The sequence below is a fragment of the Camelus dromedarius genome, chromosome 2, assembly GCF_036321535.1.
Source record: "Camelus dromedarius isolate mCamDro1 chromosome 2, mCamDro1.pat, whole genome shotgun sequence".
Classification (NCBI taxonomy): domain Eukaryota; kingdom Metazoa; phylum Chordata; class Mammalia; order Artiodactyla; family Camelidae; genus Camelus; species Camelus dromedarius.
In genome coordinates this window covers 78,864,971-78,887,747 of record NC_087437.1, presented here as the reverse complement: position 1 = coordinate 78,887,747, position 22,777 = coordinate 78,864,971, and positions in this window count along the sequence as shown.

Sequence of the window (22,777 nt, the reverse complement as noted above, 5' to 3'; positions counted from 1 at the left end):
CAATATTACAGAAAAAAAAAAAAAAAAAAAGGAGGAAGACTATAAAAGAAAACCAGTAACTGTTTGAACTAGTGAAATGGATACTTGAACAATGTATATTGAGTTTATTTTTAAAGAATACAAATGCAAGCTATAAAAGGTGTTAAGAAACCTGAATGCTATCTCCATATAATCTGTGTTTACTGGCTACTCAGACTGCATCCTTATAACTCCAGGTCTCTGCTGCTACAGCTACTGCCTCTGAAGCAAATGACAATATCCTGGGAGGCCGTGGTGGTTTGCTGCTTCCTTTCTTCCCTGGCTATACATCTACCTGCTGAGACTGCCCCTGGTAGTAGGCGGCTGTCTAAAAAGAAGGTGGGTCAACGTTTTTGCTGCATTACTTTAATACATAATATCCAAATAAGACAGTGAACAGTTGCTGATGCTTGAGAGGAAGGAACTCACAAGGTAGAGCTGCTTCACTACTTCCTGCTATCATGCTATTGAAAGACAAGGGCTTGAGATGTGGGCTCACCCACTGTTTCTGCTAACTAAAATTGGCATTTGCTATCTGCCTCTGCAAGGACTGGATCATGTTGACACTTGCCATCTAACTCTGCTTGGATTAAATCATGAGCCACTGCAGCCACTGACTTCCAACATACTCTGAAAGCAGTTCAGGATGGAGGTCAGGATTGAGGCACTCTGTGCTCTGGGAAAACTGGCTGAATGGGCCTTCAGATAGTTGGGTATTTTCAGGAGAAGATTTTATGACCCCAACTGTCGCATATCCTTATATCTAGAAAAGCACTAAAATCATTAAGGGTGACATCTGCTCCTCGTGACTAGCAGCAAGCCTCTGCCTAAACGTGTGCTTGACTGCACGTGCCCCCCTTCACTGAAATTGTATATAATACTGAGTTTTCTCCCTGCCTCTTTGGAACAGTTTCTCAGAGCTTTCCAGGATACTCTCTCCCGGGCTATAGTCCTCATTTTGCACCAAATAAAACTTAACCAACAACTCTCATGTTGTGTCATTTTATTTCCATTGATGCTTCCTACCCTGGAATGAAGCATAGTATCTAAATATAGAGCTACTTGTGCATCAAAGTCTGAATGTGTAGTTAGTAATTCACTACAGAGAGGTGTCCATGCTACCTGTGTTCTATGTGTCAGATCGAATAAGAGAAATGTATTGGAACCAAAGGAGGTGAGGGACAGGAGTCCTTTAAGTAATACAGAAAGGGAATGATAAAAAGGTAGGGGATGTAGTCTTATTCCCTGAAAGCATGCTCTCTTTAAGGAATCCTTTGGAATGACTAAAATAATATTCTAAGGGCAATGAGTCAACATAAATCAATGGTTTTCAGCAGGAAGAGCTCTCTCCTTACCTCCCCAGGACATCGGGCAATTTTCGGAGACATTTTGGTCTTCACAGCTTAAAGGGTACTAATAACATCTGGTGATTAGAGACCAGGGATGCTGCTAGGCATCGTACAATTCACAAGACAGCCCCATATAACAGAGTTATCCTGTCCAAAATGTCAATAGTGCCAAGGTTGAGGAACCCTAGTCTAAATAATTCAATATATAACCCTGGTATAAAGAAAGTTAGGCCAGAATAAAATTATTCTAAAGAATAATCATATTCAAAAGAGCTATTTAAGAAAGGTTAACATGAAAAAAAAAAACACACAAAAATACATTTTTTTCTACCAAATGAATCTCTACCATATTGAAAAAACTACCTAGATACATAACTTTAACACATTTTTGATACTGATATTTAATTTTACAAGTCTTAGGGAAAGGCAGAGATTCCATTGACCTTAATTTGCATTTTTTATTTTTAACTTTCCATTTCCATTTCCATTTCCACAGGACAAATCTTAGTCTATACCTGAAACTTGCATTAGGCCTCAACTGACATAAAGGCTATGAAGGCTGTGAACAGTTTCCTTTTAATATTAATCATAGTTTGTGATTAAATATAAATGATTATTAATTTGATAGAGAATTTAACTTTATCAAATAAAGATTATTACACAGAAAAATGATGTCACCCAATTACTTCTAACCACATTTGCATGCACTCTACATTTACAAGGTCAGTTTTCTTAATTATGGCTTTCTTCTTATATTTTCTAAATTCCCCTTAAAGGAAAGCAAATTTGGTTAAATGTCACTTTACTAGCTGTAGCCCCTTCTAAGTAATTGCCATCAATTGGGGTCATCATAGCCTGTTCTTTAAACTGCTATGTTGTGGTGTCTTTGGATTTCTAGCAATAGCATCTGCTGTGACTGTAAATGTCAAAATAGAAATATTTAAGAAAAAAGGAAGAAGTCATCTCAACAAAAATGGGTGAAGACAACACTGACATTCTCAAGTGGATAATTAGGTTAATTTTCTGGATCTTTCAAGCCCAAATTATAATTTAAATAAAACATTCAATTTAAACAACATTTATTTAGAACCTGCACCATACAAATAATGTATAACATGCTGTGAAGGATAAGAAGATAATCAAGACACAGTCTTTCCTGTTCTAACTCTAGAGAAAGAATGCCAGGTTTGAAATCCAGGTTTACATTTAAGTCTATACTACTTAACCTCTCCATACTTCAATTTTATCATTTATAAAATGTGAAGAATTATAGTACCTATGTTTTTCAGTGATGATATGGGTGTGAAATCCTTAAAATAATTCCTGGGACAGTAAGCCATCAAAAAAATCAGCTATTTTTAAGTACAATTGTACTAAGTGGAAAAGTTCTTCCAGGTTGACGGATTAGCAAAAGCAAAGTTCAGAAAAAAAAAAAATACAGGATATGCTGAAAAAGGATAAATGGTTTAGTGAACCTGTACTAATGGGGACTGATAAGAATATAGTCAATTCTGATGAGAAATACCAGGTTATGGTCAAAATACTAAGAGATTTCATTGTCATGCTGATAAGTTCAGATATGGGAGTGTGTGTTAAACTGGGAAGGCGAGGGAAGAGCATAATCAAAGGGTTGAATAGGACCTTCATTTGTATGAGTTTTATTTATTTTATTTTATTTTTTGAGAGTTATGTTTTATTTGGCGGGAGGACAAGAGCTGGGATGACAGCACCTCAGATTGCTCTGAGGGACTGCTCCGAAGAGGTAGGGGAGGAGCTAGGATATATAGGAGCTTTACAATAAAGACCAGGTAGTTGGAACAATAAAAGGTTACTTGTTATCTAAAGAAAACCAGGCATCTCAAGTTAAAGAATTTAGTGCTTTTCTATATATGGGAGGAAGCAAACATTTGGGCTCATTGAATTCATTCCTCTGACAAGCATCTAGCTATCTAGGGCCAGTATCCTGTCATTTCGTATTCTGAGTCTGCTCAGAGGGCACCATTGTGAGTGGCTGCAGAGGCTGGGGGATGGCAGCAACCACTGATGCCTTGGTTTCAGCATTCTTTGTTTACTGATAAACATGTGTATGAGTTTTAAAAAGTAACTCTCTTGGCAATGTGAAGTCTGAATTGAAGGGTAAAAAAATACACGATGGAGAACAATTTAGAGATTATTGCCACAAATCAGACAGGAGATGTTAATGAGTGACCTAAAATAATGGAATTAAGATTAAAAAGAGTAGATAATGATTTTCATCAGAAAAATAAACAAAATGTTTTGTTTGTGAGAGTAGAGTGGGAGGGAGAGCAAGCAATCTGTATTGTTCACCTTATATTCATTTGTATTGATGACTACTTTCTGCTTTAATCAGAAATAGTTAACGGTAACTCTCAAGTTTTATAGATAAGCTCTTGCTATCAGAAAGTTTTTGTAAACCCTGTCTTGATTGTTTGGAGAAAAACAATTTTTTTCCCGTTTTTCACCCTTAGGAAAATATTCTTGAAAAATCACAACTGGTCTGTCTCTTCCATCTTAAGACACAAATGAGCCTTGCCCTCTTGGCTCATGCCCTCTTGGCTCATGGCTTGTTATAAGGAAAAATTAACAATGCTTTACCAGGTTATAGATGTAGTACGTAAAAAGGCAACATTAAGGAGGGTACCCAGAAACTTATGAAATATAATTGATAATTCAGAATCCTGCATCAGCTCCAAAATGTTATACATGAAAGTTTACTTAATGACAGCTGCCTTCCTAACTAACTGGAGTTGGTTCTCTCAAGTCACTATTTTACATGAGAAACGAGTCTGTTTCAGGCATAGGAATTCTACTGTATACCATTATTAATGTCTATTAACCTAAAAGGGAAGAAATATGATCAAAGCAATTTTATGATAAATGAAGCCTAAAACACAAGCAAGCAAGACTGTTTCACTGTTCACCTGGTAACAATCAAGCTCACTAGGAAGTTTAATGTTACAAAGAATCAGCCATGGCTCATGAATATTATTGGGTTTTTCTATGGCTACTAGACTTACTGATAAAATCTTTGAAAGAATTTCAAGTTAAAATCTGCAGCACTAAAGTGGAATGTCGTGGTCTCAAATAAATCGTGGTATAAAAGTTCCTGTAAGTCAATAAGGAAAAGACCAATATTTCAACATGAAAAAGAAAAGAAGGTCATAAACATGAAAAATATTCATCTATGCTTATAAAAATCATGAAAATCCTAACTACAAGCAACAGGTTATTCTCCTATCACATAGGCAAAGAACAAAAAAATGTAATAAAATATTTTGTTAGGGAAAAGACACTCTCATGCACTACTTACAGAATAAAGGTTGACAGCAGGTTTTGTAGGGCAATTTGGTAATACTTTTCAAATTCTAAATGTACATAACTCTCTAGGGTATTTGTCCTAGAAGTACACTCCAAATAGGGCACCAGGATGTTTAGTGCATAACACCAAGTGCTTGGAAACAATTTACATGCCTATCATCTGAGGGACTGTGAAATATATCATGGTACCTCATTCAATAGCATAATAAACAGACATTAAAAATAATGAGTTGATACTGTATACACTGATATGAAATAACTTCTAAAATACATTGTTTAGTGAGAAAAACAAGGCATGGATTTCTATACATGTGTATAGAAAGCAAATACTGGTGTGAAAAATGAAAGGATAGCTTTATACGTTTGTATTTAAATAGAATATTTCTGGGTGGATTAAAAAAATTAGTGAAAAAAAAGTATGTTTCAGATGGAGAATTGAATGTTGGTTGACAGAGAGCAGGGGCCTTAGTATTCATGATATAAACTTATGTCCATTTGAATTCTGTATTATGTGCCTGACTTACTCAAAATACATATTAAATCATAATGTTCATGAAAACTTAAAGGAATAATAAATGCTAACTTTCTGGATTCCTTGTAGATGGAAGTTTTTAATTGTCCTAATATTCTCAAGGGACAGTCTGTCTCTCTTTCAAAAGTGTAATAATGATCATTTTCTGTTTTCTTCACACTCCGTGAATTTATACACCTATAACTCTTTTTGCATCTGAACAATCTGCTAAGCTTTATTTTTAAAATTTTTCTCAACCACAGCACAGTCTCTGTCAGAAGATCCTCAATGAATATTTAAGAATGCAGAATAATAGACACAGGGATTCATCTTAGAATGCAAAGGAAAAGACTCCTGATTATTACTGAGTTCCCTTCATGGTGAAAAAGACAAATGACCCCCTCCCCCAACAACAACAACAACAAAAATAGTGAGAAGGACAGCACTGAGAATTAATCAGGTCACAAGTCTAAGATATTCTAAGATTTACGGAAGAAGAGAGTTCTGTAACTTCAAATAATTATATAATATGTATATCTATTTTTCTATCCATGTATTTTCTTAGAATCCTTGTAGTTGCACAGAGAAATGGGGATCAGTAATGGGTAAACAGCAATTCAGTAAAAACTGACTGACAGTATTATTTTATTTTGTAACACCAATAATTTTGTAAATAAAATTGCTATAATGTGAAATTCAAAATATGCTTTTACAGGTGTGGATGGAACACTCAAAGTTGAGAATAATAATAAGTGATAATGCTGTAGATTTGTTTAAACGTACGCTCCTGAAAAGCCACCAAGTAATTTATTTTAAATGTATACTTAAAAAAAAAAAAAGATAAAGCCAGCAAATGGATTCACAACTTTCACTATGCACAGGTAAAATCATTAAATTTAAGTACAAATTTTCCCTGGACAATTCTATCTAAAGAATTTAGCAGCAGCCCATAGAGGCTTATACCAGTGCACCTGGAAAACATATGCTCTGCTTTCAGATTTTCCTATCATTCTTAATAAAACTTTGTTGCATATAATTCAGACTTCTAATCTGACTTTGCAAAGACATGATTACTGCTGTGATTTCGGTAATGATGTCTCTTTTCAGGCTAGCCTAAATCAGAGCAGCTCAAATGCTTCCTGGATATTTGTTTGGTGGGGGTTTTGCTTATTTGTCTATGCCTTTAAAAAAATTATACCCATAGACATACATTTATTTTTCTGATATGTGTCTCGTCTTTTAAGTCTAAAGAAAATATAATTTCCCACCAAAACTTACTTGAGAATGTTAATTCTTTAAAGCTACAACCTGACATCTATAATTTCTATGAGAACCATTGAGTTTTAATCTCAGTGTGATAAATGCACTCAAAATTCTCTCCTGTCATAAATGAGAGGTTTTTATGTTTTGTTTATCTATTTTATATATAGCAGTGTGTATTCTATTGTACTTTTGAAGAATATTGCACTGGGTATAGTTGACAGGGTTTTTGGTTTTGTTTTGGTTTTTGGTTTTTGGTTTGTTTGTTTTAACAATCAATGGTGTCACATCGTTTTCTTCTCGCTTGCACAGATTTTGTTAAGGAATCTATTTTAATTGTTATCTTTGTTTCTTTGTAGGTGATAAATGCTTTTCCATCCCAAATCTATCCATGGCTGCCTTCAATGTTTTTTTTTTTTAATTTTGGTTTTCAGCAATTTGAATATGATATACCTTGTTTTTAAAAAAAAAATTTGTTTTATATCTTCTAATCTTTTTGTATCAGTAGTTCAGTGTGTTTTACTAATTTTGGAAATTTCTTGGCCATTATTTCTTCAAATATTTATTTTGCCTTGTTCTCTCTTCTCATTCTGAAATTCCATTAAATATTGTCCCTTAACACTTGAATTCTCTATAATTTGAAAACTTTTTATTCTTTTTCGCATTTTAGTTTGGGTAATTTCCATTGACTTATCTTCAAGTTTACTGACTCTTTCTTTGGCTATATTGAGTCTACTGATGAGTGCTTTAAAGAAATTCTTCATTTATGTTACTGTGTTTGATTTCTAGGATTTCCATGTTATTCTTTTTTACATTTTCCATCTATTTGCTGATAACATCTGTCTGACCTTGTATTGTGTCTGCCGTTCTCAATACACTCTTTAACATACTAATCATAGCCATTTAAAATGCTCAGGTCGATAGTTTTCACATTTGTGTCATATCTAATTCTTGTTCTGATTATTATTTTTTTTTTGGATGATGATGATTTCTTTGTCTCACTGAATTCTCTCTCTCTCTCTTTCTCTCTTTCTTTTTCTTTTTCTTATTCTATGTCTCATAATAGTTTTGCTGAAACACAGAAATATTATATGGGATAGTAGATAGTATGGCAAACGTTATTTTTTATGTTTGGAAATAAGCAACCTTTCCTTCTGGTATGACTTCAGTGTAGGATTTTATTAACCCAGTCATGAATAGAGCTGGGTTTGAAGTTTTGGTTAAAATGAAAATCAGATTTAAAGTATTTTGTTTCTGTGAGTACCAGATACTTCAGAACCCTCTAGGAATACATTGTTTTTATTCCCTTACTTGAATTGGGTCTTTTCATTGTCCTGCTTGCCAAAGGAAGTCTACTTTTTGCTGCTATGCCAGTTGTATTATTCTGTTATTTTCACAAATGAGCAGTTACCAGTGGTGGCTTGGAAGGGTTTTCTCTGGTGTTCTGATTAAACCTCAGTCTTAAGCAGGAACTATGAACCTAGGTTTCATGCCCTTCCTTCAGAAACAGAGCTTCATTTCCCCTTCACTCCATTAATTCACATAATGAGTATCTACCAAGTTTCTCAAGTTATGAAATGGATGCTCTTTAAACTTTAGTTTAAGACTTTTATTGCTGAAGGGAGGTAGAAGAGAGGACTCAGGGTGAAGTTTCAGTGCAGAACCTCCACTCCCATCCTAGCCACAATGGGATTCCTTTAGTGCCTCAGGGATTCCTTTAGTGGCCCCTCATACTTCTCTGCAGCGAAGATAACTAAGATAGCGCTAAGGAGATTTCAGGAGTGATTGCTGTTTCCCCTGCCCTAACAAGCACTATGAGGAAATCCGTATGTGGATTCTTACCAATTTTCTATGTAAGATACTTGTGGTATTCATAGAAGCAAAAACTACAAGAGGATGGGAATGCTCCTATGTCTGTGGTACCCACAGGCCTCACACTCTCAAGCTAGCTTACACTAGGCTTTTAGCAGTTGTTAAAAGCTAATTTTGTTAGTCTAATTAAAAGCTAATTTTCCTATCACTTTATACAGCACACTGCAGCATCTACTTCAGTTACACAGCTTTTCTTTTGCTGTTTCTTCCTCAAGATACCTGTCTTTCTTCAAAATTTGTGTTAGTGTATCCTGTAACCTCCAACCACTGACTGGGTCAAGTAAGATTATTTTTATTTGTAGTTTGTTCAGATTTTTACCCTTGAAATAAAGATTGGAATAATGTTCTTTCCAGCTCCCTATATCTCTGAGCTGAAACTAATACTTACAATTTCACTTTTGTATTCCAGAAAAGTTATGGTCATACAGACTAGAGTAAGGATCTTGGATCTAATTCATTTTATTTACGGAAATTTGAGTTTGTCAACTACTTTTCTAAGCATTTTTTATCTATAATATGATGACAATATTGCCTACAGTAGAGAAAGTTTAAAATATTTTATACTGTAACAATAAACACAGATGTCATCTGGGAATCTCTGCCTCTTGAGATTTGGTTTAAGTTACTCTAAACATCTAAATTTATGGAAACACAAACTCTTGCGAATAATTATGTAAGTTCTAAGAAGTCTCTCACTTGTTTTATCTCCCTCTCAGAAGTATGCCTTTCCAGGTGTGAAAGTCAACCAAATTTCAAAAAAACTACTAAATTAGAATTCCGATTTTAATATAAAGGAGCATGTTCCTGACAAATTGATCCTCCTGAAAATAACAGCTATAAACGCTGCACAAAGTGCAAAACACAACTGTAAGTGCTCTGGAGACTGAACAAAAGCAAGCAGACTTCTGAAGGAAGTCAAAACATCAAGCAGGAGACAAAGACAAAGCAAATTCTCTGTTTTTGTTTTTGTTTGCTCTATTTCGAGCTTTAGAGCAGAAGGCAAGAAATGGCTAGAAATTTGATGTAAATCCCAACCTCTTTATAGGTAAAGGAGTTAGGGTATGTAGACCAATAAACTGGGGCTACTGCTTAGGGAGAAACATCAGAAGAGAAACTGCCAGGAGAAGAGACCCTAGATCTCAGTAAAAAGAGAACTTCCTTGATCTGATAAGGGGCATCTGTACATATATGGTGCAAGTAAAACTTATCTGGTGCCTGTGCCATAAAAAATTTTAGTGATCTCAATCGCTGCCCACTACAGACTTGAGTATATTCAATTGAAGTTCAACCAAGCTAACTGCCTGCTAATGTGAACCATAAACAATTCATGGATCAACATAAAAGAATCTAGTAGAAAATACATCATTGACAATGGCCAGAATGTAATCCAAAATTACTCAACAAACAAAAAAGCCTGAGAAATATGAGCCATCCTAAAGTGAAAAGACAATAAAGGGATGCAAGCCTTGAAATAATACTGCTGCTGAACCTATTAAACTAGGAATTTTAAACAGCTATTTTATTATGTAGTATTTATATAGTACTTGCATATTATATGATTACAATAATTCATGTTGACAATGAAGGCAAATATAAAATATATCCATGGGAAGTAAAAACCTATAAAAATAATCACATGAAAACTTCAGAAGTAAAAAAATATGTAACAGCTGAATTTTAAAAGAAATCACTGAATGTTTCTAATAGTGTTGCAGAACGTGAAATTAGCAACCAAAATTAGCAACTCTCATGTGCAAAAACAATAAACAGAGACAAAATGGTAGAGAACGCCAATTTACAAAATTAAGAAAAATGATTAAATGCTTAGGTATACATTTAATAAAAAGGGCATATTTCCTATATGAGAAAAAAATTAAAGCACATACGGCCAACTAATTTGATAAATTAGTTAAATAGACAACTACCTTGAGAGACACAAATCATCTATATTCACTCAAGAAGCAACAGATAAGCTGAGCAATGCTAAGTTTATTAAATATATTAAATTCATCATTAAAAAAACGGAATTAAAAATCTAGGTCAAAATGATCTCCTTGGCAAACTACTAAAATTTTAAGAAAAAATCCCAATTATATGCAAAATCCCTCAGAAATTAAAAAAGTATGAAAGAGGTTCTATTTCATTTTATGAGCCCAGCATTACTCTCATAAAAAACCAAAGACATTAGATAAGAAAACTACTGACAAGTAACCCTATTCATTGTACATGCAATAATCTTGTCAAAATTTTAGCAAATTTAATTCACAAATATATATCAAAGTACTAAGATATCATGATCAGTTGGGGTTTAATCACAAGATTGCAGCATTGTTGAACATTCAAAAGTCAAAGTAACTTACTATGGTAACAAAAATGTATGCTCATTTCAATAGATGCAGGAAAATCATGTGATAAAATTCAATATTCATTGATATTAAAACAAAAAAACAGGAACTAGAAATAAAAGGAAGTCTCCTTGCTTTGATAAAGGGCATCTAAAAAAACCTATAACTAAGATCATATTTCTTTATTATCAAATCAAGACGTAATGGACTAAACTATTTGTTGAATCTAAGGCATCACTGATGATATCTTATTATATTTGTATACCACTACAAATTTTTGAAAAACATTGCTAATTATAATTGCCACACATTTATTGGAAGATATATCCCAGTTTCAGTGATGAAAAACACGTGCCTTAGAATCAAGGAAATAGATGTATATTAAAACTTGTTTTAACTTACTTTTTATGCAATAAAAATATAAAAATCATTCCAAATTTGTTATTTTTTTTTATTATCAGTATTTCTGTCCCAGTCAATAATACACTTGAGATCAGTTTTTAAAGTATTACTCACTAGGTCTCCAAAAATTTCTTTTTGAAGGAAACATCTATATTGTTATTTTCCTTTAATTAACTCAAGGAAACTTTGCAATATGTAGAAGTTCTTAAACTCTCTGACCTGATATTAAAATGCTTGCAATGTATTTTAACCCACTGCTCCTACTTGGTCTATACAGTTCCATTTCTAGAGAAATTAAGAACTATTTTGTGGGGAGGGTACAGCCTAGCGGTAGACTGCCTGCCTTGTATGCACAAGGTCCTAGGTTCAATCTCCAGCACTAAAAAAAGAATAAAAATAAAAACCTAATTACCTCGTCTCCCCCAAAATTAAAAAAATAAAAACAACAACAACAACAACAACAACAACAACAACAAAGAACTGTTTTTTAATAGTTGCTTTTCTGGGAGGCATTGTCCATTATAACAAAGTGTGAAACAACCTAGAAGATTTAATTCCTGTACAGCTCCAAACAGGCCGAGAGACAGAAATTTTAAACGACTTTCTAACTATAATCCAATAACCCTTGAGATTTTTTACTCTTATTCTAGACATATGCTTAAAGTTTCCAACAGATCCCATATCCCTTCCCTTTTATCTCAGCTTGTCAATTCTCTTCTGAAATTAGTTTCTTTCCTATTAAATGAGGCCTAAAATGTCCATCCTCTCTATTTCCTTAGTTAAATTCTACTCATATTTTAGTATTTAGCCCAAAGATCATCCTTTCTGTGAAGCTTTCCTTATTTTTTCTTTATGCCACCAATTCATTATCCATTCCCCATATTATAACATTTATCACACTGTATAACCATTATTGTTTCTAAGTCAACTGTATTAGTTTCCAATCGCTGCTGTAAAAAAATTACCACAAATTACTGGCTTATAAGAACACAACTGTATTCTCTTACAATTCTGGGCATGAGAAGTCTAGAATGGGTCAACAGATTTGCATCCATTCTAGAACCTCCAGGAGAGAATCCACTCCCCTGGACTTTGCCAGTTTTGGAGGCTGCGTACATTCCTTGACTCACAGCCATGCATAACCCTGACCTTTGCTTAGACTGTCTTAGCTCATTCTCTGACTCTGATCCTTCTCCACCCCTCTTTTCTGGCCTTCGAGGTTACACCGGGTCCATGTGGATAACTAAGGATACTCCCCTTACTCAAGATCTTTAACTTAATCATATCTGCAAAGTCTCCCTTGCTATGGAAGGTTAGGTATTAATAGTTTCTGGGAATTAGGATGGACATCTTTGTGGGGCCATTATTCTGACTAACATATTAACCTTCTCATTAAGCTTTGAAATTCAGAATGTGTAATGGACCCACCTGAGAGCCATGGAGAACCGAGAGAAGAGAAAGTGTCTGCCCTTTCTCGCCCAGGTTTCCTCAACCTGTTTCCACAGAGTATTCAGAAGACCTCCATCAATCAGAAATAAAGAGGTGGAAAATTTTTCCAGCCCTATATTTTCAAAATTATTTCCATAAACCAAGAAAGATAATACCTTCCTCCAAAAATCAATCTAGTATGCAAAATGCATACTCCCACTGTGCACATCAAGTATTCTGCTCTTTGAAAATTATTTTTCTTCATGTCCTCTTTCTGACTTGCTACACTGCTCTCTAGCATACCATACTCAGTGTGGCAAGTGTGGCAGGATGGAATGGATATAATATTTTTGTTTTGTATATTCTCTTACCTGGAGATATATTTGCTAATTTTAGTTATTACATGCATTGTGGGAGTTTGGAGGATAAGGATAATATGGAAGATGTTTATGAGAATGTGAGGAGAAAAACAGATCTCATCACTGTTTCATTTGTTTTGAAACAAGCAAATAAGTGTTATTATAAGTGTTTCTGAAATGAATGAATGAATGATGAATAAATTAACTTCTAATTACCACAAAGGAATTTTATTTGGGAAACTTATACAATGGTCCCATTATGTATATACAGAAATCATATACAGAATGCAACTGTTGTAAAAAAAAATCTAGACAAACTTGACTGAATGGTATGTTTCTGACATCTTTATCTTCACTATCTTTTTGTCTTAGATCTTGCTTCTCCTATTTGAATATATTTTATTTCCATGCCCCAATTCCTCCAAACTGAATATAATAAATATGGAGTAGCCTATGTTTAAGAACACACTAGGATATTAAAATATCCTTCCAGAATAAATCAAGAAAAAAAATGCCCTTTTTCATCCTCAAAGCAAAAGCATCAACTTTAGACCTTTTGGATTAAATTTATCTCTGTATTCCTCACATTCAAGGTGGTTAACATACCTATAATTTATCATTTAGAGAATACTCAGGTTTACTTTTTATTCTCAATTGATTCTGAAAACATAATTGGGTCAATCTTCATTTTATTTATTAATGATTAGTAAATGTACATCCAGAGCTTCATGATTCTATTGTAATTCTCTACTAGATCATTTGATTCCTTCCCTACTAATTCTTACATTATGGAAATTTTAACCAACATACTCAACTTAGGTGTTATTTACCCTATTGTGAAGTACTTGTGTGAAATATGTCATGTAAAAACTAAAGTATAAAATGTGAAGAAATTCTACGTATATGGATCAGCTGAAAGTTAACATGATATTTTATTTTTTGCTTCAAAGAAATGGTTTAAAAAAAACAACAAGTACATTTCCATGAGGTATAACATAAATTGGAGTATCACTTAAAAATAACAATATACTCCTGGATCATCTGTTCAATGCTATGCATCTCTATAATTTAAATCAATCAAAGAGAATCACAGTAACCTTTCCAATTAAGGTAGCACCCCTAAATCATTTTGTCAACATACGTTACTTAAAAATATTAAAAGTAAATACCTCTACTTCACAAGGTAACTTTTTTACTTACAATTTAGAAGGATGTATGAAGCTATAATTTTGAAGAATTTCAAAGTGGTTCTACATTTTCAGCAAAGCATATATGGAGTAAATCCTGATTTAAAAAATTTAAATACAGATCTATTTTTAGAGGTTCCATTCAGTTGTTTTTTCCCCTATAACTCATAAAATTTATCAGTTCTAAATAATGGAAAACCAAACAAATTAAGCATAATACTGAATTAGATAAATTAATAGCTAAACATAAAGAGACTTCAAATATCTATAAAATATCCAAAATCAATCTGAGTTTTACCATTGGAAACAAAGTGTAGATTAAATATTATAAAACAGATCTAGATCTGGAATACATTAATCTCACCTTGACTAAGAGGGACAAATGCTGCACCCTGTTTGTTCTCCACCCTACTCTTTCTATCTAAATAAAGAACACATCCATTTTTCAGTGCAACATCTGAATGAGAAACTATTTTAAATATAGTTCTAAACTCCACAAGACAGATCAAATGCCTAGAAAACATAAACTTCTAGGATGGATTGAAAGAGCAAAGTTATTCACCCTTATAAAGAAAACAACCAAGAGTAAAAGTTAACAGGACACCAAAATGTAAAAAAATGTATTGCAATGACATCTGTGATAATGGACAGCTAGTTAGCAGTACACTGGTCTCAGGGAACAGACACTTCAGACATTAGTGCAGATTCATATGCCCAAGGTCTAAAACTACTATGCTATTAGATGGTTTAGGGTAAGTGCAAAATGCTTTTTTTGGAACAGTACGTGAATATGTAAATCACTTCTTGTGGCACCTTGAATATAATAAAGATTCAAAAAGACAATTCTTTTCCTCAAGTTCTGGATTAGAAAGCAGACCAAACTCCTAAAATAGACTGCAAATATTCACGTTCAATAAACTTTACAACTTTGGCATTCTTTCCATAGTTTTAACTTTTTCTGTATCTTAGCTATGTGACTTCTGTGCAGTGAGTATTTTGGATCTACACACACATACACACATACACATACACACACACACACCTGTAGGTCTGTTCTAGGAAGTTAATATATCCATATGACCACATGTTATATAACTCACTTGGCCTGTGGACAGTTATTTCAAACTTTAAATTCTGGTTATGGAAGGAAAATTATATTGGACTAGCTCTCCCATGGTTAAAAAAAACATTTAAACTGGAAAAATATCAAATACTGGTTGGATTAAAAAGAGAAAAAAATAGTTGTTAACAATAAGAGATGGGTAGAAACCATCCTAATCCCAGACAATTAGAGACCCTGCATGTATGGAGGAGGGGCAGAGTCACTTGTCCTCAAATCTGTGACCCAGCGACAGAAACACAGTCTAAGTTTGAAATTAAAAAAGGATAAGAGAGTACATCACCACTGGATCCACACTCAGACTAACAAACAGCAGCAAAAAATAACAGCAGTTTATTCCTCAAGGCAGGAGCAAGTGCCCAGAGAGAGATTCTCTTTGAGTCCAGAAATCACCAGAATAACCCACATCTGAGAGAACAGAAACAGTGAGCAAACATCTCCATCCATCCAGTCCCCCCAAATAAAGACGGGCAACACCTGAGCAATTTGAAGCCAGCAGGGTAGTGATTCTAATAATAGCAACAATAAAACACAAACATAGCTTGATTCATGACTATATTGACCAAAAAAAAATTTACATTAAAGTTCTAGCAAAGGAAACAAGCTCATAATAAGTTCTGGTGACTTAATATACAGTGTAGTGACTATAGTTAATAATAATGTATTATATACTTGAAGTTTGCTGCGAGAGTAGATCTTAAGTGTTCTCACCACATGTATACACAGAAGGTAAATATGTGAGGTGATGGATAGCTTAATTAGCTTGATTGGGGAAATCGCTTCACAATGTACACATATATCAAAACATGATGCTGTACCCCTCTAGCATATAATGTTTATTTGTCAATCATAACTTAATAAAGCTGGGATGAAATGCCCATTTTGAGGCATAAACATTAGCTTTGCCTCTTAATCTACAGGTGATCTAGAGCTTTTATCCAAAAATTATGCAACAAAGGAAGTAAGATACAGCATACAAAACAAAATAGATAAAGCAATCAACAGAAGCAAGCTCAGATATGACCTAGATATTGTAACTCCCAGATAGGAAATTTAAAAATACATGACTAATATCTCAAGGGCTAGAGTGGAAAGGGTGGACAACATGCAAAAACAGATGGGGAACGTCATCAAAGAAGTGGAAACTATAAATAGCAATCAAAATAGCATGCTAGAAAGTTTTTAAAAGTAGTGGTAACACAGATGTAGAATTTCTTCAATGGCATTGTCAGCAGACTTGACATTCAACATTAAGAGAACTTGAAGATAAGTAAATAGAAACTTGAATAGAACACAAAGTAGAAGAAATGTGAAAGTAAAAATCAAGGAAGATAATAGCATCAAGATCTTTGGGAAAATATCAAAGAGTAACACACATTTAATAGGAATCTTAGACTGAGAAGAGAGAGATAACAGGGATGAATACATATTTGAAGAGATATCAGTTAAGAGTTTTCTTAAAAAAAATAATGAAATGCATTAAGCCACAGATCTAAGATGCTCAGAACTCAAATGAAAGTTAAATACAAATAAACAACAACTCACAGAGATCTATATTGAACCTGCTAGAGACCAATGTTAAAGAGAAAATCTTGAAAGATAATGGAGAAAAAAGACACAAAACATACTGAGAAATATAGGTAAAAATTAGAGCAGATTTCTTGTCAGAAACCATGGAAGCAAAAGGACAACAGAGTACTACCATTCAAGTACTGGAAAAAAGGATAGCCTAGAATTCTATACACAAGTTAAAAGTAAACAGAGTATATATATGAAAACCAGCAACCTCAGCACAAACAAAATCAAAGCAACAAGTGGTTCTACTTTCCCACAAATAAGTCTAATTCCAAAGCAGTCTGGTTATGCTTAATATTTTTAAAATAAATACAACTTGCAAATATTTAAGAAACTTTAATGCAATGCTATGAAAGGTGAAATAAGGCAAATGCTATGAGTAAATATATATGAAATATAAATTTAAAGTTTTATTTATAATGGATATGGTTACAAGGAGACTTAGATAAGCTTAGTTCAATAGGCATAAATGACTATTCAATTTTAATTTTCCCCCAAATCAACTCAGCTAATATGTTTGCAGCATTTCACTCTAGTTCTGCATCCACAAGTTTATTTCATCTATCAACTTCTTTTTGGTGGATACAAGCATGCACTGATTCATCTGTTTCTCAGCAGTTGTTAATGAGAAGTCTTTACAGAGGCCATGAGTAGTTATGGACTTTATTATTAGTAGAATCAAATAAATACTAAATATTTTTCTATCTGCCACTGATCAAGAATAAAAAATCAGGGAACAGAAATATCACGATATAATTTCAGAGAGAATATTAAATATTTGGAAAAAGTTTTAAAAAGAGAGCTTTCATGTTTTAGGAGAGAATCACAAATTGTACATGTATGTGAAATGGATTGAACTACTGGCAGGTGGCTATTAAATAAGAGCTCAAATTTTTATATCCATAAGTCAGTATACATCAACATTTTCAACTGCCTATAAAGAAACAATACTCATATAATAGAACTCATCAATATTTGGTGGTAGATGTGTTGTTATTTGTTTCATGTTAAGTCTTTCAGGTTTCAGATGAAGTTATTGAAAGCAGTTCCCAATATTAACCTTGTTCACACATAATTTATTTTTCCTCCCATGGATTACAAGCTTAAAATAACCTCTCCTCAACAAAAATAAAGAGATCAAATTTTATTAACAGTGAGCTAATTTTCCATTCTCTATAGTAGTTATAAAGTCCTTCTCTAAATTAAGAAGAATTCAAAGTTCCTAATAAAAATATATATTGTACATTATATATAAGAATTACTTTCAAGTAAAAGGGTTTTTATTTCAAGTAGGAAGAAGAATTAATTGATCTGTTATGGAAACAAATTACCTAAGTAAAATCTACTGTTAACTAAGCAAAACAAAAAATGTTTCTAATCCTATGTTCAGTTTCCTTTGCATTGACATTAATTGAGAGGAATATTTATTTTTCACATACTAAGGAAAAAGCTTCTATCTGTTATTGATAATTGTGAAAATTACCTTAAGTACTATTGGATGAATAAAGAAACAAAGTTTCATTTTCAATTTATTCCTTTAATTTAGAAAGTTCACACTGAAGAATAGTTATGCTCATTATAGCTGTTTCACTGTTTCATAACTTAGGAATTTAAAGTTCTAACTTAAGTTGCAAACTTCTCTGTTTAATTCAAGGATTTTAAAAATTCATCTTTCTTTTCTGGCTTTGATGTCTCTGACCACTAGCTTTGACTTTTTGCCTGTATGTTTCTCACTGCACACCCAGAATGGCAGATATCTTGAAGTATTAGGAATAAGTAAATGCTGTTAAAAGGATTACTCTGGCTTAGAAATTCCTCCTTAGCAGCAATTTATTCCATCATAATTTGTGCAAATCTGTGAAATAAGTAGTGGCAGTGAGGTTGAACTTTAGACAAACTTCACTCTTTCCCTTACCGGAAATTAGATTTTGAAAATGGAGTATTCTTAACAGGCTTATAGAATTTGTTACTTCTCTGTGGTCATGCAAATATCATAGGCAACATACATATACTCTCTCCTCTTTTTATTAGTTTTTTTTTTAAATAAAAAATTCTATTTAGAAGGGAAATTTTGGTCTAGTCTTCTACAGGAAATCTTAGGGGCAAGAAGTAAAGAAATTGATGATTGAAGTAAAAAAAAAAAAAATCAAATGCCCTCAATTTTAAAATAGAGCTTGGATAAAGCCAGTTGGTGACAGGCTATCATTTTCACCCACTGAATATTTCATTGAAAGGTGATTATTCTGCAAACCTATAGGTTTGTTTGTTAACTATTAGAAAAGCTTCATGTTAGCTCCTGAATTTTCATTCTGTCATAATTTTGACTTTTCTACTAGGTCTGCTCTAACCTGTTCTTCTCACTAACTCTTCACTAACCCAGTCAGATTCTAGTCATTAATGGAGGAATTCTTAAATCATTCATCAAAATCTCTTAAAAAAAAAAACCTTCACCCATTTATTACTGTTATATTTTAAAGCAATTCATAATTTAACATTTATATTTCCTCACAAAAGCTAAAATACTAGATAGATAGATAGATAGATAGATAGATAGATAGATAGATAGATAGACAGATAGATACATACATACATACATACATACATACATACATACATACATACATAGATACATAGATGCATAAATACATAGACAGACAGACAAGTTCAGAAAAGTTTTGAACTATAGAAAAATTATTCTAAAACCTTATGTTCTTAGAAGTAAATTAGGTATTTGTGTAAGGTTTAGAACTCTAAATAGCATTCAGTATATAAGAGGAATGTCTAATACAGATGAAGGTAAAATGAATATGGTATCCTTTATAGCTTTGTAAGTCTAGTGAAAAAGGGATCAAGAGAAAAGGAAGGGAAGTTGTCACCATTTTGAATTTTATTATTAAACGTAACAATGGGGTAGGTTTGAAACAGTGTTTTCATTCATGGTGACAGTTCTAGGGGCAGCCTGCTCTTGATAACTTGAATTAAATTATTTTTATTTCTTTCACATCCCATCTAGAAAAAAAGTCTATTTTACTAAACCATTATTAATCACTTAATTATCATTATGCATGACTTAGTTCAATCATACTTATACAAGTAAAACGATGTATTCATGTTTGAAAACTGTGCAAAATGAAAGGAAGGAATAGGGTGCTGGAGACAATTTGGAATCAGATAAGGAGGTGAGAAGGGAAGGGTAAGAGGATAAATAAGTGAGATTTCTGCTGGAAAGTATACGAAGAGCTCCAATGTTCCCAAATTATAATAGTTGAACCATTAAATGGAAGTTATCTGTCTATAATAATCATTGTAGAGGTAGTACATGTGCTGGCTAATTTATAGAATTTATAGCATTTTCTTTTAATTTATAGTATCTAATTAGATTGAGATATCCATTCTTCTTTCAATGGACTCTCAACATTTTCTTAAACATGACACCTGGTTCTGACTAATGTGCTATATTGAATCTTTTCCAAGACACTTAATTTTACTTTTCTCTTTTGTAATTTTGTTTTACTATATTCCTTTTTTTAATTTGGTAATTGAAACACATTTTTGTTGGTAATTCCACATGCAGAAAATAAAGTCAAATTTATTGTAATAAATACTTAATGGTGCTTTCCATTTCTTCTCTTTTTCTAGGATAGGATTTTTTGGTTGGTATTATGTCCCTATGATAGCTGTTTATAGAAAATGTAGCCCCCATGAAATGTTTCAGATGGATGACTTTGCACTGTAAGATATCTCTCTATCCAAAGAAACCATATATAATTTGTGGAATGATTTCCATAATATGAATAGTCCTCTGATTATAATTTAAATAAACTGATGGAAAGTAATTGTTTAAGGCTATAGCAATACAAAGTTTATTATCTGGTGGGCTTAATTTTCAAAATATCATTGATTTTTAGCAGACTGGGCTTTCTAATTATGAGTCTTCCAAACAATTTACTTAGTTATGCATTGTTGTACTGGCAATCTAGTTTCAAAGAGAGGTATTCTATAATCAGTTACTTCCTTGATATGGCAAAACTATTTCATTTGGATAAACAAGAGAAAACAAAGAGTCAGCAAAAAGGGTGATTTTTGACAATTAAGTATTATCTTTCATTTTCAATTAAAATATCACTGCTACCTTCATTTTACTAACTTGCATACTGTCTTATAGTTAACTTTAATTTTCTTCATATAGCCAAATAAAAATCAAATCAAATTTGGGTTTTTTTTGTATTATTTAACCTCTTCTTTAAAATCAATTTAACTTTACAATTTATGCAATAACATTTCTTATAATGTCTTTAAAATATCCAGCATATGTATATATTGGCTAGAGTCATGGAATTATATTTTTTAATGATTTCAATAGTTGTATATGGGATATTTTAAATTATTTTTTTAAAAAGAAAAAAAGGGGGGGGGATTATTTAGTCCTACCCAGTCAGCAACAAAAGCAATCAAATCATTTTTTTATCCAGTGAAAGATTAGACATTCATTACAAACTTAATGCATAGTCTAAGAATAGAACAGTAAGATCACTTATATGTAAAACTGAATTGCTTCATAAGCTTCCATTTTTAATATGTGCCTTTATATACTAAAATTCCAATATCCACAAGAGATTGGATTGAATACTTCAGAATTTTTCATAAGAATACAAGAAATTGAAAACTTCTAATTCTACTCTAGCGGGGAAAAAAGTATTGCAACACTGAAAATTAGTTTGTATAACTTTTATCTTTAGCTCAGTCTAAAAGATCACTATTTTATATGAAACATTATAATTTGTAAAATATTTTGCAAATATATAAAAAGTAGTTAGAATTCAGGAGAATCCTAAATCTGAGCGTTTGTTGGTTGATTCCAGCTGCATTATGCTTACATATTTCCAAGAAATATCAGAATACTGACTGTAGTACAATTATGATATGCCCTCAAAATTCAACACTAAAATATATCCAACAAAAGTCAAGATCCCACAATGACTGCATACATTGGGGGCATATGATTATGCCTGCCACACTGCAAGTGTTCCTTTTTTCAGGAATGGTCCCCCAAAACGTATTTCTCCAATATAAGAGATTATAAATGGAAAGAATAGAGGTATTAGTTCACTAGAAACAAAAGGCCATTTGAGCACATCAAATATTCAAATAAATATTTTTGAACAAAAATGATAGCACTGAAGAAATAGATAGCTAACTGATTTGGTTAAATATTCCATCAGGTGGACCTAGGTTTAATTTGCAAAACTACTGTCATCATCTGTGTGAACCAGAGTACCTTTTTCCTTTTTCTTTTATTTAATTTTTTGCCATTACATCAACTTTAAGTCAACATAGAACTTTTAGATCTCATATTATGGAGGTCCAGTAAAATGATTTATACTAGGAAACTTTTAAGTTCAGTTAGTCAGCTTTTTAAAAGAACAAAAAACAATCCTAAAAGAAAAAATTTGAATATTTGATTCTGCCTTTATGGGAAAGGAGAGGGTCATAAAGTTATTTGTGATAATTTTCAGTAAATCCTCTCTTATCTACAAAAATAATGACCCAAAATGAGGTCATTGATAGGAAAGTTACAGATAGGATACTTATTTTTTTGGTCTGGTGCTTTGGCTTTTATTTTCATTTAAATACAAATATCTTAAGGAGGGGGCTCACTGTTCTACTCACTCATTTATACTTTCCTGTAAACAGTGAGTATAAATCAATATTTCTTCATTCACACTGTCAGATGATGTATTAAGAGAAAGCAGGATTGATTTTCGGGGGGAAGAGAAAAATTAAGAAGCTATTCACAATAAGGCATATAATGTTGGGGAAAAATGTAAAATTGGGGAAAGAACTCATTAAAGATTTATTTATTTCACAATTTTGCTGATGAAAAGAAAAGGCTATCTGGAGTATGATGCATTTCCATGAATATTTTTATTTCTGTTACATGTATTCTGACGTACATCTCGTAGTTTAGATTTAACTGTATTATAATAAAGTTAAAGTACAGATAGAGTAATA